This window comes from Argopecten irradians, chromosome 14 (genome assembly GCF_041381155.1).
Source record: "Argopecten irradians isolate NY chromosome 14, Ai_NY, whole genome shotgun sequence".
NCBI lineage: Eukaryota > Metazoa > Mollusca > Bivalvia > Pectinida > Pectinidae > Argopecten > Argopecten irradians.
Genome location: NC_091147.1, coordinates 34474223 through 34490681, shown reverse-complemented (window position 1 = coordinate 34490681; position 16459 = coordinate 34474223). Strand labels below are relative to the sequence as shown.

Here is a 16459-nt window from a genome sequence, read left to right as displayed (position 1 = left end):
CAGTGTAGCGAATAGACATATTTGTTTGCAAAAACGCTCTCGATCGAGTCCGACCAAGGATCTCACTTATAAATCCTTGAGTCCGACTAAGGGAAATTCGTCAATTTTTCTTTCGAGGCTGTTTGTGAAAAAAGTAGAATATTAGTTTAACAGTTAGTCAAGTGAAAACAAACGTAGATCTATTTACTTGTTTGACGCTTCGTTCAAACCCTCTCGTGGTCCTTCTGTCGTTTTTCAGCGCTAAACCCTAGTTATTCGGGTCAGGTTGACGGCCATTTTGCCTCTATCTTGAAAGTAATGTAAAGCCTAGGTATTTTTTGGTCGGTTGGTTTTTACTCAGTAAACAATGTGCCTAGCGACTGTGAAGTAGGCCTAATCTAACAAATTCCTAAGCTTTCCATTCCGAACGAATTCTTAATGCGATTAACTAATCAGAGACCTCCTGGCATCATCCGGAACTCCTCGGGGAATAGACGTTTCCTAACTTTGCGGCAAAAGGTGAAAAGTAGCTGGATTAAGATAATTCCCGTTTTAAGCTATTACATGCTTACATGTCTGTTTATTTAATGTGAAACAGTCATTAAGGAAGAAAGTTTTACAAGTTTTCATCGATTGTAGGCTGATTTTGAACTCAATATGGCAGAAATATGAATTGAATCGTCTGTTGCCGAGATATAGGTCAACTAGTACGGCAACGATGTTTTGATCCGTTTCCGGTATCGCTTCGGCGACATGAAGACCACGGTACTGTGCTTTGTATCACTGATTTGCTGGCGTTACGGATGATACCATGATTCATGGTATGTAGTGATTGCTGAAGAGTATGATAAGTTTCAACCATACCAAAAAATATATTATTTTCTGTTTTCTTATATTTCAAAAAATGCACTTGAATATCACACATGACAGAAAACACAGCTAGATTTTTCGTTCAGCTTCGATTTGCCGACTTATATTGAGGTATAGTTTTACTGTGATTCAATATTGGAAATCTTTAGACTTTTCCGTTTCCATTGGTATGTAATATGTTTACAATAATGTTAAAAATACATATGAAATTCAACAATTTGTGTTCGATGTCAGACTAGTGTCGCAACGGTTTCGAATTTCAATAGTGTACGGTTGAGACACAAGTTTAAAACAAAAGTGAGTGTACGGTTTGGATTTCTTTCTTTCAGATAGTGACATGAAAATGGACCAATTTGTGTACTATTATTAGAATTAAATTCATTAGACGTAATATTTAACGTGTAAGCTATCTTAATTTTGTAGTAGACTAGAAATGGGTATACTAGTTTATCCCATAATGCGCTTGATATACAGTAACCTTGTTCATGTCATATTTTTGCATACATCGGCTATTTTAATTAAAACAAAACTTATCAAATGGCACGCACAAGGACTTAAAAAATATACTTATAAATACTTGGTGCGAATTAGCACACCATAATAGAAATGTATACATATACATGTACATGATGTATATCATTAACTGTGTTTTAACATATATCCGCACCATGATAGATATGCGAGAACAACCAATTTATGTCGCACACCAATGCATGTCAAAATATGACAACGAATGCTTAATTACACTAGTGAAAATCACTAGTCGTTCCAGTTATATAAAGGGAAAAAAAAGCTTAAAGGCCCACTACCTTTCCGAAACGGCTTTTAATTTTCAAAATGGGAATGTAAAACGAGATCGATAATTGTGTAGAGTCGCAAAAGTTATTAACTTACCGTTAATACTACACTCATCATCATCTCCTGAACAAAATAATTAAAATAAATAAAATGTTAATTTTCATAACGCGGGTCGTCTTATGTTTCCCGCCGTCGTCCTAATTACCGCGCGGTAGTTGAATACTACTGCGCCAGACGGCAAAACAGCGAAATGAATCTCCACAGTTTTCATATATTACGCAGGAAATCTTGCATATGTTTGGTGTTGTAACCTCATCTTAGGCCATCGATAGGTATTTTCTTATGTTATTAATGTTTTTAAGAAACCTATAAAATTTGCTCCGCAAAGGTAGTGGGCCTTTAAAGTTAAAAAATGATAATAAAACGCGTTCGTTTATACGTCTGTATAGAGTAAGAATACTATTTGATAAACAGTTGATGATTTTTGGGGAATTTCTTCTGGTGTGTTGTAATCAGCAACCGATTAAACAATGACAGTATCTGACTGCCGATAAACCAAATATACAAAGATATATATACTTCTTCAATTTTAAGAATACATTGATATTATTCAACGAATTCTCACATTGACTTAAACTCAGTGTTTATGTGACCTCTTGAACTCTGAAGAAATAATTAGCACACCAAAATCTACATGTAACTGCCAATGTTAATAATGAGAATTATCATACATTGCCGGTTTAATAGCCATACATAGGTACTGTACACATGTACAGTGACAATATAAATATCGGCTATTAACGGGCACGAAATTCAATCTGAAGTCATTTCAAAAACGATGAAGGGACATCAAGAAACCAAGACGTTACGCCCACAAGAGTTTGATAATTAGATAAAGTTTGTATCAATGTACATCCAAAACAGTGCCCATGGACCATTTTATACGATTTTAAAAGCAAAAAGTATCGTTCTTTCCAACGACAGTAATCTGTTTCTTAAGACTTCCTAAAAGTATGGTTTTTGGCCGCTAAAGCGCAGGCGTGGTAGATTTTTCTTCGATTTTTTTTGTGTTGAGGAGCTTTCCACCTTTCGCAATATATACATACTTTGTAGAATGTGAGTTAACCGATTTTTATCTAGACCCCTCAAACGTGTAAACATGGTCTATGGGCTCTTTGGTCCATATTGAAATGAACTAAAGCTTATTCTCAGATCCGTGTGGTTACGCTAGGATTCGAGGACGGCGGGACAAGCAAGTTCAGATGTTCGACTCTATTGCATATTTACAGCAAATTTTGCCGTTAAAATTCTCCCAAAATAGTTTTTGTAGGTATTCGATAAAAAGTTTCATAAATTCAAAAGTGTTCTAAAGTAAAAACTCCTTAGTCCCACATCAAAGGATTTGAGAGACCTTATAGGCATTGTAATGATGGGCATAAAAACGATATAATTAAGTATATAGAGTTACGCATACGCAATAAAGAGTACCCAAAGACCATTTTAGACGTTTTAGGGGTCTAAATAAAAAATCGGTAAACATCCTATTCTACATTGTGCTATGTGTGTTTAATGTAGAATAGGATTTTTACTGATTTCTTTTTATCTAGGTCCTTAAAACGTCTAAAATAGTCTATGGGCACACTCTGGCGGGTCAATAATTATATAAACTGTAACTAATTCTCAGATCCCTGTGCTTAATACGTTACGGTTGGATGATATTACGCATGGAAATGCCATCATATAAATAATACCAAACCGTTGCAATCTCAAACTCCAAACCGTACACTTTTTCGCAATATCATCGATCAAAACCGTTGCGCAAAGGCTGACACAACGATGTAAACAATGGGTCAAACACTCTTTATTCTTCATCAAATATGGCAAAGCGCATATCAAATTGATACATATGAATCTAATAATTTGTATATCAGTCATATTTTGTGAATATCTTGGATAATAAGCAAGATTCAGATGAAAACTTGAAGTTTTTGCTAGGAACTCGCATCAAGCTGTATGTAAGTGTCACAATTGTATGATAAATAGGAGTACTTTGCGTAAAATCACGATCTTAATACAAGCAAGGACGTATCCTTGATACAAGGTAGGATATCTAATTAATACTTGAGCTGAATATCGGTCTGTAACACCATGCGCAATGTATTTAAACTCTAAAAGTTTGAACCTACCTGCTCGGTACTCGTACATCGAAGCGATACCGGAAACGGATCAAAACATCGTTGCCGTACTAGTTGCACTACAGTGCGTCTGTTGCCGAGATATAGGTCAACGTGTCAAATGTCAAATTTGTCACGTTTTGTTTAGCCTACTAATAATAGGCTAAGGGGGCCCTATTACTGTTTCCCAAAGAAAACATGTATTAGATTAGTACATCGCATAAAGTACACAAGAATTAATACCAAATAACTGCCCTATGTTGCTTTTTGTACACTTATCCGATATAATTTCCCACGAAATCTATAAATAGATCGATCTTGCGAAGCATTCATATTGGCGGGATTTATAAATCGCTATATCGGTTATGTTAAAATTTTCACGAAAATATGATATGGAATGTAGGATTGATATTAATAATTATCTTATGATAGCCATGTAATTTCCTGAACACATGAAAAATATTTATATACGTGAATAATATTGGTTTATACACAATATTCTGTTTATTTTTAAATTAGACAGGTCAATGAATTATTTAAATTTCTAACTTACACAATATTATTATATTAAATACATATGACAGACCGTTCAATTTAAAAAATAAATGGAAAATTAAAATCATTAGATCAGTGCTAGACTGGAACACAGTTGTTTGAAGTTGTGATAAGCTAATATGGCCTGTTTATACATACAATATATATGAAACAGCATTATACGGTATGTATATACTGACACAGTAATTAGTTTTGAGAAAAAAAGATTAACTGATTTTATACGTAAATGGTATATTGTAATCCGAACATACTGGAACCAGCTGGAGGCAGGCGCGGCAGCAGTACTTGATTTAAACATGACACAAACCATGCATCCTCTGTGATAATTAATTCTCTCTTTACGCCGACAGATTGAAGTGAATAGTCGGGCAAAGAAAACAGTATAAATAGGTTCATTGGCCTTCCAAAAGTCATAACATATCAAAACGACAGTCCAGTTCTGCTTGCCTTGTCCAGTTTTGACAATTGAAAAAGCCCCGTTTAAATTTAGCAGTTTTAAAAATAACTCTTTTGAAAGCGAGGTGGCGTGGACAACACGGACATAAATATAACCAACCGGGAGGACATGTTAGGTTCCCTATAAATTAACTTCTTCGCATACAGAGCGATTTTGACAGGAGAGTTTATTTTTTTTGTTTCATAAGAAATTATACTGGATATATTAAACACCATTTCTACCGACTTAAGTCATAATTTTGCCCGACTGTTCACTTTAATTACCACCAGTGTTGGTATGTGTAATCAGACACGATAGACACAAGTACGAAATAAACAGATATAAAATTAACATGCAGCGCCCTCCCACACGCACACACTTACAAACAAATATGTACACATACATGTACAAGGATACAAATACAGTGTAGATTAATAAGATTGAAATGAAAGGACCATGCAGAGAACGCAGATAGTTATCATCATTACATTAAATATAATGTCATGTCAAGAGTGAACTTTCAAGTGAAGAATGTAATAGGAAATAGAAACCAAGTATTAAATGTTGAAGTTTGCTGACAGTTAATTATTTGATGCTCCACCGCTGACAACTGGTATTTTTTCACTATTAAAAACAGGAGCAGACAATTTAGTATTTTTCTTCAGTTACAAAAGTTACTTAATTTACACCATTACCGCCATTGAAAAGTTTGAGCTTCTAATTTTACTTCATGTTGAAAATATAAAAAATAATTAATTGCATCCCGAAAAAAATCTGTAGCACTATATCCTATATGGAATGAAGTACTGATTGCTCATGCACCAAAGGAAAATGAATTATTTTATATTATTTTTGTGTTAATTAGACATATATATACATGATTAAACACCAATTATCGTTCAATTGATGAATATCATTTATGCTCTGTCGGCGGTGGAGCATCTTTAATCTTAGAAGTGTCATAATCCATATTACAATACAGTTAATGACCAGATCAGCTATACAGAGCTAGCCTTTTTTCGTCACATTAGTCTTTAACAATAATGGAAATGAAACTCGAGTTCTGACACACATATTAGCCTGAAAAAACTCTGGAATGTTTTGTCTTCCCAAGTTATTAGAATAGCTGTTTAAACTCTGCACGGACCATGATTATGTAAAGACTATATATCATTAACAAGCTTGAATGTCAACCTAAAGTGAAGCAGTTGACAAGAACAGGTGAAATCTGAGTATGGTATTCAACACATAAGCATATGTATTCAATAATCTACTTCAACTTTCAAAATTGATCTATAATATATAAGACAAATATAAATTATATCAAACACTGTGATGTTTAGTAACAATTACAAAATAAATGGATACTAAGTTTAAATATTTATCAATTATGGACCTTTGCTGAGGTCCATATATTATGGTATGATACTGCCCTGGTAGAATTAAATGGCATCACAATTGCGATATCGACCTGGGTGTGGAGGACAATTATTAGCATATCGGATCAATGTTTCAATTTTTAGAAACACTGGGTCAATATATGTTCCCTATTGTGAAGTCATACCAGAGTCATTATTCCTATCGTGATGTCACTCCCAAGTCAATATTGCGATTTTGATGTCACAATATCCCAGCATTGAGTCAGAATTCTCGGGGAATATATTGTCAAGCCATTTTCCAAGCATTTTTACATTACTTAACACGAAACACACATTTTGGAATATGTGTTATATTTAATATAAAAATTAAGGACCTTTGATTCGGTTGATAAGGTGTTATAACGCCCTGATAGAAAATCAAATAATGACCCGCTGTTATACAATATTAATAATAAATTCAAAGTCTTTATTTATACTTGATGACATCATGACATTTTAATGAGTCAGACTTGACAATCAACTTTTGGTCAAGTTTACATGAAAATGTACAGTATTTACAAATGTTGATGTCAATATTATCTATATAGAAGTTCAAATTAAAGTTCATATTGTGCGGATAGATTAATTAAGGACAATTCATGCAAGAGGCCCATTGAATAATAACTGCATTTGGATTGATTCGGTAAAAATCTGTTTATCTGTATAAATAAAGAAAACTATTTTCATTGCTCAAAAACAGGAAAAGAAGTCTAAAATACCAGATTGCGTATATCTATATATTATTGGGTCAAATACTGTATGTCAAATTGAAATACCCGCTGAAATGGACTTGTAATATAGTTCATGATCAAGACAAGCATAATAAAGACATGTTCTCTTTATTAACAGTTCGACTTTATAATGATTACATGACCTTCAGTTTTTATTTGAAATTTTTGCAAGGGAGATAAGTCTGCAAAGATGGAATGCCTATAAATGTAATAGAAGTGTCAATAATTGAACCCTTCAATCATGTATGTACTGATATCATTTTCACTTCCACATATATGTGTGTATGTGTACATGATAATGCCGGTATAATATTTATATTTGTTTGTCTTTTTCTAACAGGTTTGATGTCCGGTCACATGTATTTCTGTAGTATGGGAAGAATTACCAATATGCACTGAAAACCATCATCTTAAAACAAATACACAGGTATATGTAAGTATGTTCACTTAAGTCTGCATAGTTGTAATTTTCTTCCTTTTGACAAACCGAAAAAACTTTTGTTAAAATATAGAGGTTAAACTGCATTTAATGTGGGTTCCTCATTCATATGCTGGAGTCATACAGTTATCAGATTGTTTGTCCATCTTTTAATATCCCTTGCAACAAACTGAGTCAAGGGTCATGGTCACAGGGTCATAGGTCTTTTCTTGTAAACAATGAGGCGATAGATCAAGGACGTAAGAGAACAATAATTGTAGATAACTTTATCAAACATCCTGGAAAGGGTGATATTTCTATTTTTAGCTCACCTGGCCCGAAGGGCCGGTGAGCTTATGTCATGGCGCGGCGTCCGTCGTCCGTCCGTCCGTCCGTCAACATTTCCTTTAAATCGCTACTAGTCATAGAGTTCTGCATGGATTGTAACCAAATTTGGCCACAAACATCCTTGGGGGAAGGGGAACAGAACTTGTATAAATTTTGGCTCTGACCCCCCGGGGGCAGGAGGGGCGGGGCCCAATAGGGAAAATAAAGGTAAATCCTATAAAACGCTACTTGTCCTAGAGTTCTGCATGGATTGTAACCAAATTTGGCCACAAACATCCTTGGGAGAAGGGGAACAGAACTTGTATAAATTTTGGCTCTGACCCCCCGGGGGCAGGAGGGGCGGGGCCCAATAGGGGAAATAAAGGTAAATCCTATAAATCGCTACTTGTCCTAGAGTTCTGCATGGATTGTAACCAAATTTGGCCACAAACATCCTTGGGAGAAGGGGAATAGAACTTGTATAAATTTTGGCTCTGACCCCCCGGGGGCAGGAGGGGCGGGGCCCAATAGGGGAAATAGAGGTAAATCCTATAAATCGCTACTTGTCCTAGAGTTCCGCATGGATTGTAACCAAATTTGGCCACAAACATCCTTGGGGGAAGGGGAACAGAACTTGTATAAATTTTGGCTCTGACCCCCCGGGGGCAGGAGCAGCGGGGCACAATAGGGAAAATTAGAGGTAAATTCTATAAATCACTACCTGTCTTAGAGTTCTACAAGGATTGTGACCAAATTTGGCCACAAACAACCTTGGAGGAAGGGGAACAGAGTTTGCATGAATTTTTGGCTCTGAACCCCTGAGAGCAGGAAGGTGGGGCCCAATAGGGGAATTAGAGGTAAATATTCAAATTCCTTCAGAAAAGAAACAATGAACCTGTATCCAGAACATTACTTGGCATTACAAACCAGGTGAGCGATACAGGCCCTCTGGGCCTCTTGTTTATTATTAAAACCCCATGTAAACCTTTTGTTCTTTTTTTCTACAGGAATTGAATATGTCCTGGTGCTGTCAGTGTGTGTCATGATTTTATGATAAGCATGCACATCTGAGAAGAACTTTACATGTAGGTGCCGTGGCTATATATCTTTGTATCATTAGGTATTCCATCAAGTAATGTATGAAATCTAATTAAAATCAGACTTTTAATTGCGCTCTACATTACACTCCAATACAAGATGTAAGCAAGGCAAGACATATATAAATTCGCTAACTACAAGGATCATGCTAAGGTGACCCCTAATGGGGAGTTATTACATCTTGTATTGGAGCATAACATGGAGCATCGTAGTGGAGCGAAATTATAAGTCTAATTGTAATTAGATTGGTAATGTATGCTAAGGATATTTGATCTAGAATACTTGCGTTAGAAAAGCAGCAAAACTATATCACATGGAGATCTTTTAGTTTTAGGAAAAACACAATTATTTTAAATGAAGTGTAACAAACTAGACACTTACATGACTTCATTAGTCAATTTCAGACATTGTCAATTACATTAATTTCAACATTTCAAGCCTGTCTTTTTCTCAAATCATTACTGTAATCTGTTGATATTTTTTTAGGGGACTTCCTCAGGTACAGTACTTCTTTGAAGTTTACCTGTCAGCCCTTGGACAACACTTTGTTATGGAGTTAAAACAGGAATTTTATCTTTATTATTCTATTGAACAAGGTGCCATGTTAGACTCTTGCTGATGTCAAGCTCAAGTGAGTACACAATTAAGTAATTATAATATGTAATGTTGTGATCAATTAATCTCTATGTGATGTTTTTTGGTTGTGTAACGAGGCTATGAAGTGTCGGTAACGAGGCTATGAAGTGTCAGAACCAATTTTAAGCAAAGATTGGTTTGATTGAACCAATTTTAAGCAAAGATTGGTTTGATTATTTGATTAATGTACAGTAAATTATTTTGAGAGTTAAAAACAAAAGGCTAACTAAAGCAATTTTTAAAATTTAGTGATTTGTATATATTATTTATAAAATTACACATGCTCAACTTACAATTTCTATTAATTGAAAATTATGTTTATGAACAATTAGGAGACTATATGATACATTATGATTTGCTGAAGGTTTGGCATAGTAACTCTCTTCTCTAAAATGTTTATAAATACTATGAAATCAGATGGAAATCCATTATAACCAATGTCTATCATTTTTTGCCCTATCTTTACATGTTTCACTTTGGTATATGGAGACTGGCTCTTTAGCTACAAAAACATGCATGTACAGTGTATCTTTTACCTCATTCATTACAATGATTTTGTTTTATTTACAGCTGTGTGAAACGTCACCTTAGCTTATTAATGAGTAGGAAATTTGAACCTTTATCTAAGAGTTGTTCACTTGTAGGTAAGATCATATTTTTGTTTTTTATAAAAATAAAGTGTGTTGGAGTCAGGTGAATTGAAATTGTGATTTATTATTGCCAACGTCCTTTTAAGTCCTCTATACATCAAATTGCCTAATCATAATTATCACATAATCTGCATGATATTCATGCAGTGTAACCTGGAGTGATTTTCTTTGGCTGTGTCTGGTAGGAATTACATTGTGACGTGTGGAAAAATGACACCAGGGTAAGAAGAAAAAATGGCAGTGTCTGCTGGAATTCTACAGTACATATAAGCGTTGGCTTTGTTTAGATGTAGGTTGTTGTAGTTATGTGATAAAAAGTATCTAATTTGAGTAAATTTCATAGGAGACTTTATGAAAGTCATCTCAAAATTTCAATTATTGCTCCCCAAGGTTTGCAAAATAAAGACTTTTTAAAGGGACAATTCAGTCTAAGAGAACATTAAAATTTGTACATATATTGGAAAATACCCATTTCTAATAATTGTGGTCAAACATCTTGTATGCCGAACCCTGTCCCTTGCTCTTAGAGTAATGCTACTTTTGTTTAAAACTGCTCAAATCGCCCTGACAGTAGTGTGTTCACCTTATTAGGTCAAATGTCTTGACTAAAAAATCATTTTATCACCTCCACAGTGGTTATGTATTTCATTTGTTTAACATGTGTGACTTTGGCTCGGATATGGGTACAGTGTACATATTGTAGCTGCTTAATCGTATTGAACAACGATTTGTAATTACAACAGTATCAATTAAAATACTAAACAATGATGAGGAATTTTTCAATATCTTATGTTAAATGCTTCATAAGAAATGTAGAACAATACATTTATGCCATATTTTTGGTTATGTAAAAGAAATAGTCTGAGTGAATTATCCTTTTAAAGAATTTTTTCATGAAATCTCATGTTATCTCGTATGAAATAAACTCAAATTTAGGATCATATTATATATTAGAGTTAATGCATATTTATAATTGAATTTTATTCTTATTTTTTCAGAAAGAAAAAGCAGACCTTTAAACCCAAGAAGCAAGTTTAACATCAGACAGTCCAGTGCAGAGAAACTCTCAGTGGGTATTCTTGGATCCAATTTAATGTAATTTGTGCAAATAGTGTACTTAAGTATGAAATAAATAGAAAAACAGGATGAGTCTTTGATTACTTAGGACTCAAGATGATAAAGGTGATATTATCTGTAATATTTAATATAACTGCAATTAGAAATGTTTCAAAAGGAGCTAAGTTGAATAAATTAAAAATAAATAAAGTAATTAATACATGTTCTTTTAAATTTAAGTTTGTGTATATACATAATTATAATAATAGATAATGCTAACTTATAACCATGATCTTCTGTTTAATTTTATTTAACAGAAACTTCATTCCCATCAGCTGTTCTGTGCCTGTTTTATGAAATTGGAAACTCAACCAATGCCAAGTACAGCTTAAAAATTAAGGGCTATACGATAACATGCCTAAAGGTATTATATTGCATATGTTTGGAGTAAGTAGTTTTAAGGGATATCATAGTCTAGGTAAAAGCTTTTGCCCTATAAATTTTGAAAGAATTTAGCTGGTTTACAGAACTTGGCAAAAATCTTTCAAAGGATAAAGATCAATATCAATGTAAGTACCCCTCTATCCCCTATCATCTACTCCTGACCCTCTACTCCCTCTTTCATCACCATCTACCCCTCTACCACTACCCTCTACACCCTATCATCTACCCCTGACCCTCTACTCCCTCTTTCATCACCATTTAACCCTCTACCACTACCCTCTTCACCCTATCATCTACTCCTGACCCTCTGCTCCCTCTTTATTTACCTACCCCTCTACACCCTATCATCTACCCATCACCACCTACCCCTCTACACCCTATCATCTACCCCTGACCCTCTACTCCCTCTTTCATCACCATTTACCCCTCTACCACTACCCTCTACACCATATCATCATCTACCCCTCTACACCCTATCATCTACCCCTGACCCTCTACTCCCTCTTTCATCACCACCTACCCCTCTTCACCCTATCATCTACCCCTGACCCTCTACTCCCTCTTTCATCACCATTTACCCCTCTACCACTACCCTCTACACCCTATCATCTACCCCTGACCCTCTACTCCCTCTTTCATCACCATCTACCCCTCTACTTTCTACCCTCTACACCCTATCATCTACCCCTGACCCTCTACTCCCTCTTTCATCACCATCTACCCCTCTACCACTACCCTCTACACCCTATCATCTACCCCTGACCCTCTACTCCCTCTTTCATCACCATTTACCCCTCTACCACTACCCTCTTCACCCTATCATCTACCCCTGACCCTCTACTCCCTCTTTCATCACCATTTACCCCTCTACCACTACCCTCTTCACCCTATCATCTACCCCTGACCCTCTACTCCCTCTTTCATCACCATTTACCCCTCTACCACTACCCTCTACACCCTATCATCTACCCCTGACCCTCTACTCCCTCTTCTCTCACCATCTACCCCTCTACTTTCTACCCTCTACACCCTATCATCTACCCCTGACCCTCTACTCCCTCTTTCATCACCATCTACCCCTCTACTTTCTACCCTCTACACCCTATCATCTACCCCTGACCCTCTACTCCCTCTTTCATCACCATTTACCCCTCTACCACTACCCTCTTCACCCTATCATCTACCCCTGACCCTCTACTCCCTCTTTCATCACCATCTACCCCTCTACCACTACCCTCTACACCCTATCATCTACCCCTGACCCTCTACTCCCTCTTTCATCACCATTTACCCCTCTACCACTACCCTCTACACCCTATCATCTACCCCTGACCCTCTACTCCCTCTTTCATCACCATCTACCCCTCTACCACTACCCTCTACACCCTATCATCTACCCCTGACCCTCTACTCCCTCTTCTCTCACCATCTACCCCTCTACTTTCTACCCTCTACACCCTATCATCTACCCCTGACCCTCTACTCCCTCTTTCATCACCATTTACCCCTCTACCACTACCCTCTTCACCCTATCATCTACCCCTGACCCTCTACTCCCTCTTTCATCACCATTTACCCCTCTACCACTACCCTCTACACCCTATCATCTACCCCTGACCCTCTATTCCCTCTTTCATCACCATCTACCCCTCTACTTTCTACCCTCTACACCATATCATCTACCCTTGACCCTCTACTCCCTCTTTCATCACCACCTATCCCTCTACCACTACCCTCTACACCATATCATCTACCCCTGACCCTCTACTCCCTCTTTTATCACTATTTACCCCTCTACCACTACCCTCTTCACCCTATCAACTACCCCTGACCCTCTACTCCCTCTTTCATCACCATTTACCCCTCTACTTTCTACCCTCTACACCCTATCATCTACCCCTGACCCTCTACTCCCTCTTTCATCACCATTTACCCCTCTACTTTCTACCCTCTACACCCTATCATCTACCCCTGACCCTCTACTCCCTCTTTCATCACCATCTACCCCTCTACTTTCAACTTTCTACACCCTATCATCTACCCCTGACCCTCTACTCCCTCTTTCATCACCATTAACCACCTACCACTACCCTCTACACCCTATCATCTTCTCCTGACCCTCTACTCCCTCTTTCATCACCATTAACCACATACCACTACCCTCTACACCCTATCATCTACCCCTGACCCTCTACTCCCTCTTTCATCACCACCTACCCCTGTACACCCTATCATCTACCTCTGACCCTCTACTCCCTCTTTCATCACCATTAACCACCTACCACTACCCTCTACACCCTATCATCTACTCCTGACCCTCTACTCACTTTTTCATCACTATTTACCCCTCTACCACTACCCTCTTCGCTCTGTCAAGTATCCCTTACCCTCACTATATACCTCCACCCTTTAAGCCTTTACTACCTACCCTATACCCTCTACTCCCTCTTTCCTCACCTTCTACCCTTTACCCCCTACCATCAACCCTGAACCCACTAGCCTATACTCACTAACCCTACCCTGAACTATTTCAAACTTTTATGACATTCTAAGGAAAGTAATCAAACGTGAAATTTGAGTTTATGAATTGATTCCTTTATCATGGAAATACGGGTGTCCAAATAATAATGGGATTGTTGGAAGTTTTTGTATGGAAGGAAGTGGAGTAGGCTGTTCTCAAATTTGATAGGATGATTTTTCAATGTCATCTGTGTAGATCTCAGCAAGTTTTTGGGCAAAAGTTAATTCAAAATTACTTCACAACCATCTTTGATGTTAAAAAATAGTCAAATGTTTTAGTAGCTACTCATGTAAGCTGTTGTCATGAATATTTCTGATAATGATTGATTGATTTAAAAAAATATTGTATATTAGGCCATTCGTCAATAATTCACAAAATGACTTCTTGAAAAACACTTTTTGAAATTTGTACAAATGGTTGAAAAAGCCTGAGGGGCAGTATCATATTGCCAGAAAAGTGAAAGAACGATTCTTTGAAAATTATGTATGAAGCGTTGGAGGCTTGGGCGAAAATGGCTAGATTTAACCATACAATTTTCATAGAATACTTCTATTAAAAATAATAAATTTACAATGCTCATACGTATTTCAGCTTCATTTTCTGGGAAATAATTAATGTGATAGACAGGCTCTTCTTAATTGAATCCATAATTGCAGTACTGTTGTCAGATTATAAGATTATAACTGTTCATTATTAGATTTTGTCACATTTACTGTGTTAATCATGTCAGTGATTTTATTGTTGATGAAATGGTTTCCTCAGGTACTCAGCTAGCCCAACCTCTGAACAAGACTTTGATCATCTCATCATGATCATTACTTCTGGATCTTACTGATGTCATGGATAAGTGAGTACATTTGTTCTATACTTGTCCAGACTTTGCTTTTTATCTCTGTTATGACTTCACAATAAACAGAAAAATTAAAAAAAGACTGTGTATCAAATGTGAAGCTTTTAAAATGCATAATGATGAAATTACTTTGTTTTAATTATTGTCAGACATTAACAAATGGAATTTGAGGAAACATTGACATCTTGTATTTACTAGTGATGTATGACTTATTATAATTATATGATGTTCAGGTCTTTGTACTTCTTGTTAAAGTTAAATAGTTCTGCTGATTTCAACTCAGATAGATGTTTTCTAAAAAGTTGTATTGCAATTATTACTTAAGGTGTTTTATTTGCTTGTTTATTTTGTTTATTGTTTATTTATTTTTTTACGTCCTATTAACAGCCAGGTTCATGTAAGGAAGTGCCAGGTTTGTTGGTGGAGGAAAGCCGGAGTACCCGGAGAAAAACCACCGACCAGCGGTCAGTACCTGGCAACTGCCCCACATGGAATTCGAACCCGCATCCCAGAGGTGGAGGGCTCGTGGTAATATGTCGAGACATCTTAACCACTCGGCCACCGCGGCCCCATATTTGCAGCTTTGAAACACTTTAACATGGCTGCATTAGTGTATGAAATGCGACCTGTTATCTAAGGTACAGATAAACGACTACCGATTCCAGGTAACATTAAGTACAGTTGTTTTTTTCTTCTTTTGCTTTCATTTTACAAGTTGTGTTGAGTTCCATCTGGGATCTCTTGTTTATAAATGATAATTGCCATTATTATACTTAAAATTACTTGAAAATGCAATCAATTATTCTTTTACAAGGTAAGTATTTCAAGATGCTCTGCTGCTTACAAATGTTTTTCTATGCAAAAAACAGGTACAGAAAATTTAGTATTTTTCATCAGTTACAAAATTACTTTACACTATTACAGCCATTGAAAAGTCAATAGTTAGTCAATAGTTAGTTAACATAACTTGGAATTGAATGCATGTATTAGACAACTTATACTGTCAACCACCATATAGATAACAATCCTTGCTCAGATGTATCTGATACAAAAGTCATTTAAATTCATGAATTGAATTTATTAATGTTAGCATGCCGAAAACAGGGAAACCAGATAGTCATTGGAAAGACATTATGCAGAGGTATGCCAATGGAGAATACACATTTTCTACTGGAAAGAAGCCGGGCAGCAGTAGGTGGAAGGCAGTCATTAAACAGATAGATGACTGTCCCCTCCATAGGAAGACACAAACACGTGATCTCCTTGGACGACATATACCATGCAAATGTGGCTACTATAAGGTGTGTTGAATATAAGATTTTATAATGATGTCTATATATTACTAACTGACCATATTAAATCTTCGATCAACTCCACAGTTTATTTATGAGACTACTCGGTTAATGATCACCTTACCTTGAACTTTGATTTTCCTTTGCCTTTGTTATCTCTCAAGGATTAAAATATGTCGGATGACAAGGTCTCAGAGTACCATGAT

At 36.2% G+C, this 16459-nt stretch overlaps 1 protein-coding gene and 1 long non-coding RNA gene across 3 annotated transcripts in view; one reads left to right on the top strand and one right to left on the bottom strand.

Moving 5' to 3' along the window:
• The window catches only part of LOC138307849 (NXPE family member 4-like), a 58556-nt gene that overhangs the window by 24127 nt on the left and 17970 nt on the right, over positions 1 to 16459 (bottom strand). Inside the window, exon 1 of one of the 2 annotated variants that reach the window (XM_069248754.1) lies at positions 188 to 333. The exons of the other annotated variant lie outside the window; for it this stretch is intronic. The gene's annotated coding sequence lies outside the window, so the exon portion shown is untranslated. Of the gene's footprint in view, positions 1 to 187; positions 334 to 16459 lie in introns of those variants that run through there. 2 annotated transcript variants of the gene reach the window in all.
• LOC138307851 (uncharacterized) lies at positions 676 to 16262 on the top strand. Its single transcript, XR_011206050.1, has 10 exons — positions 676 to 800; positions 7302 to 7394; positions 8714 to 8791; positions 9291 to 9435; positions 10011 to 10084; positions 11089 to 11159; positions 11464 to 11570; positions 14874 to 14958; positions 15349 to 15626; positions 16052 to 16262. It is a non-coding gene; the product is annotated as an uncharacterized lncRNA (long non-coding RNA).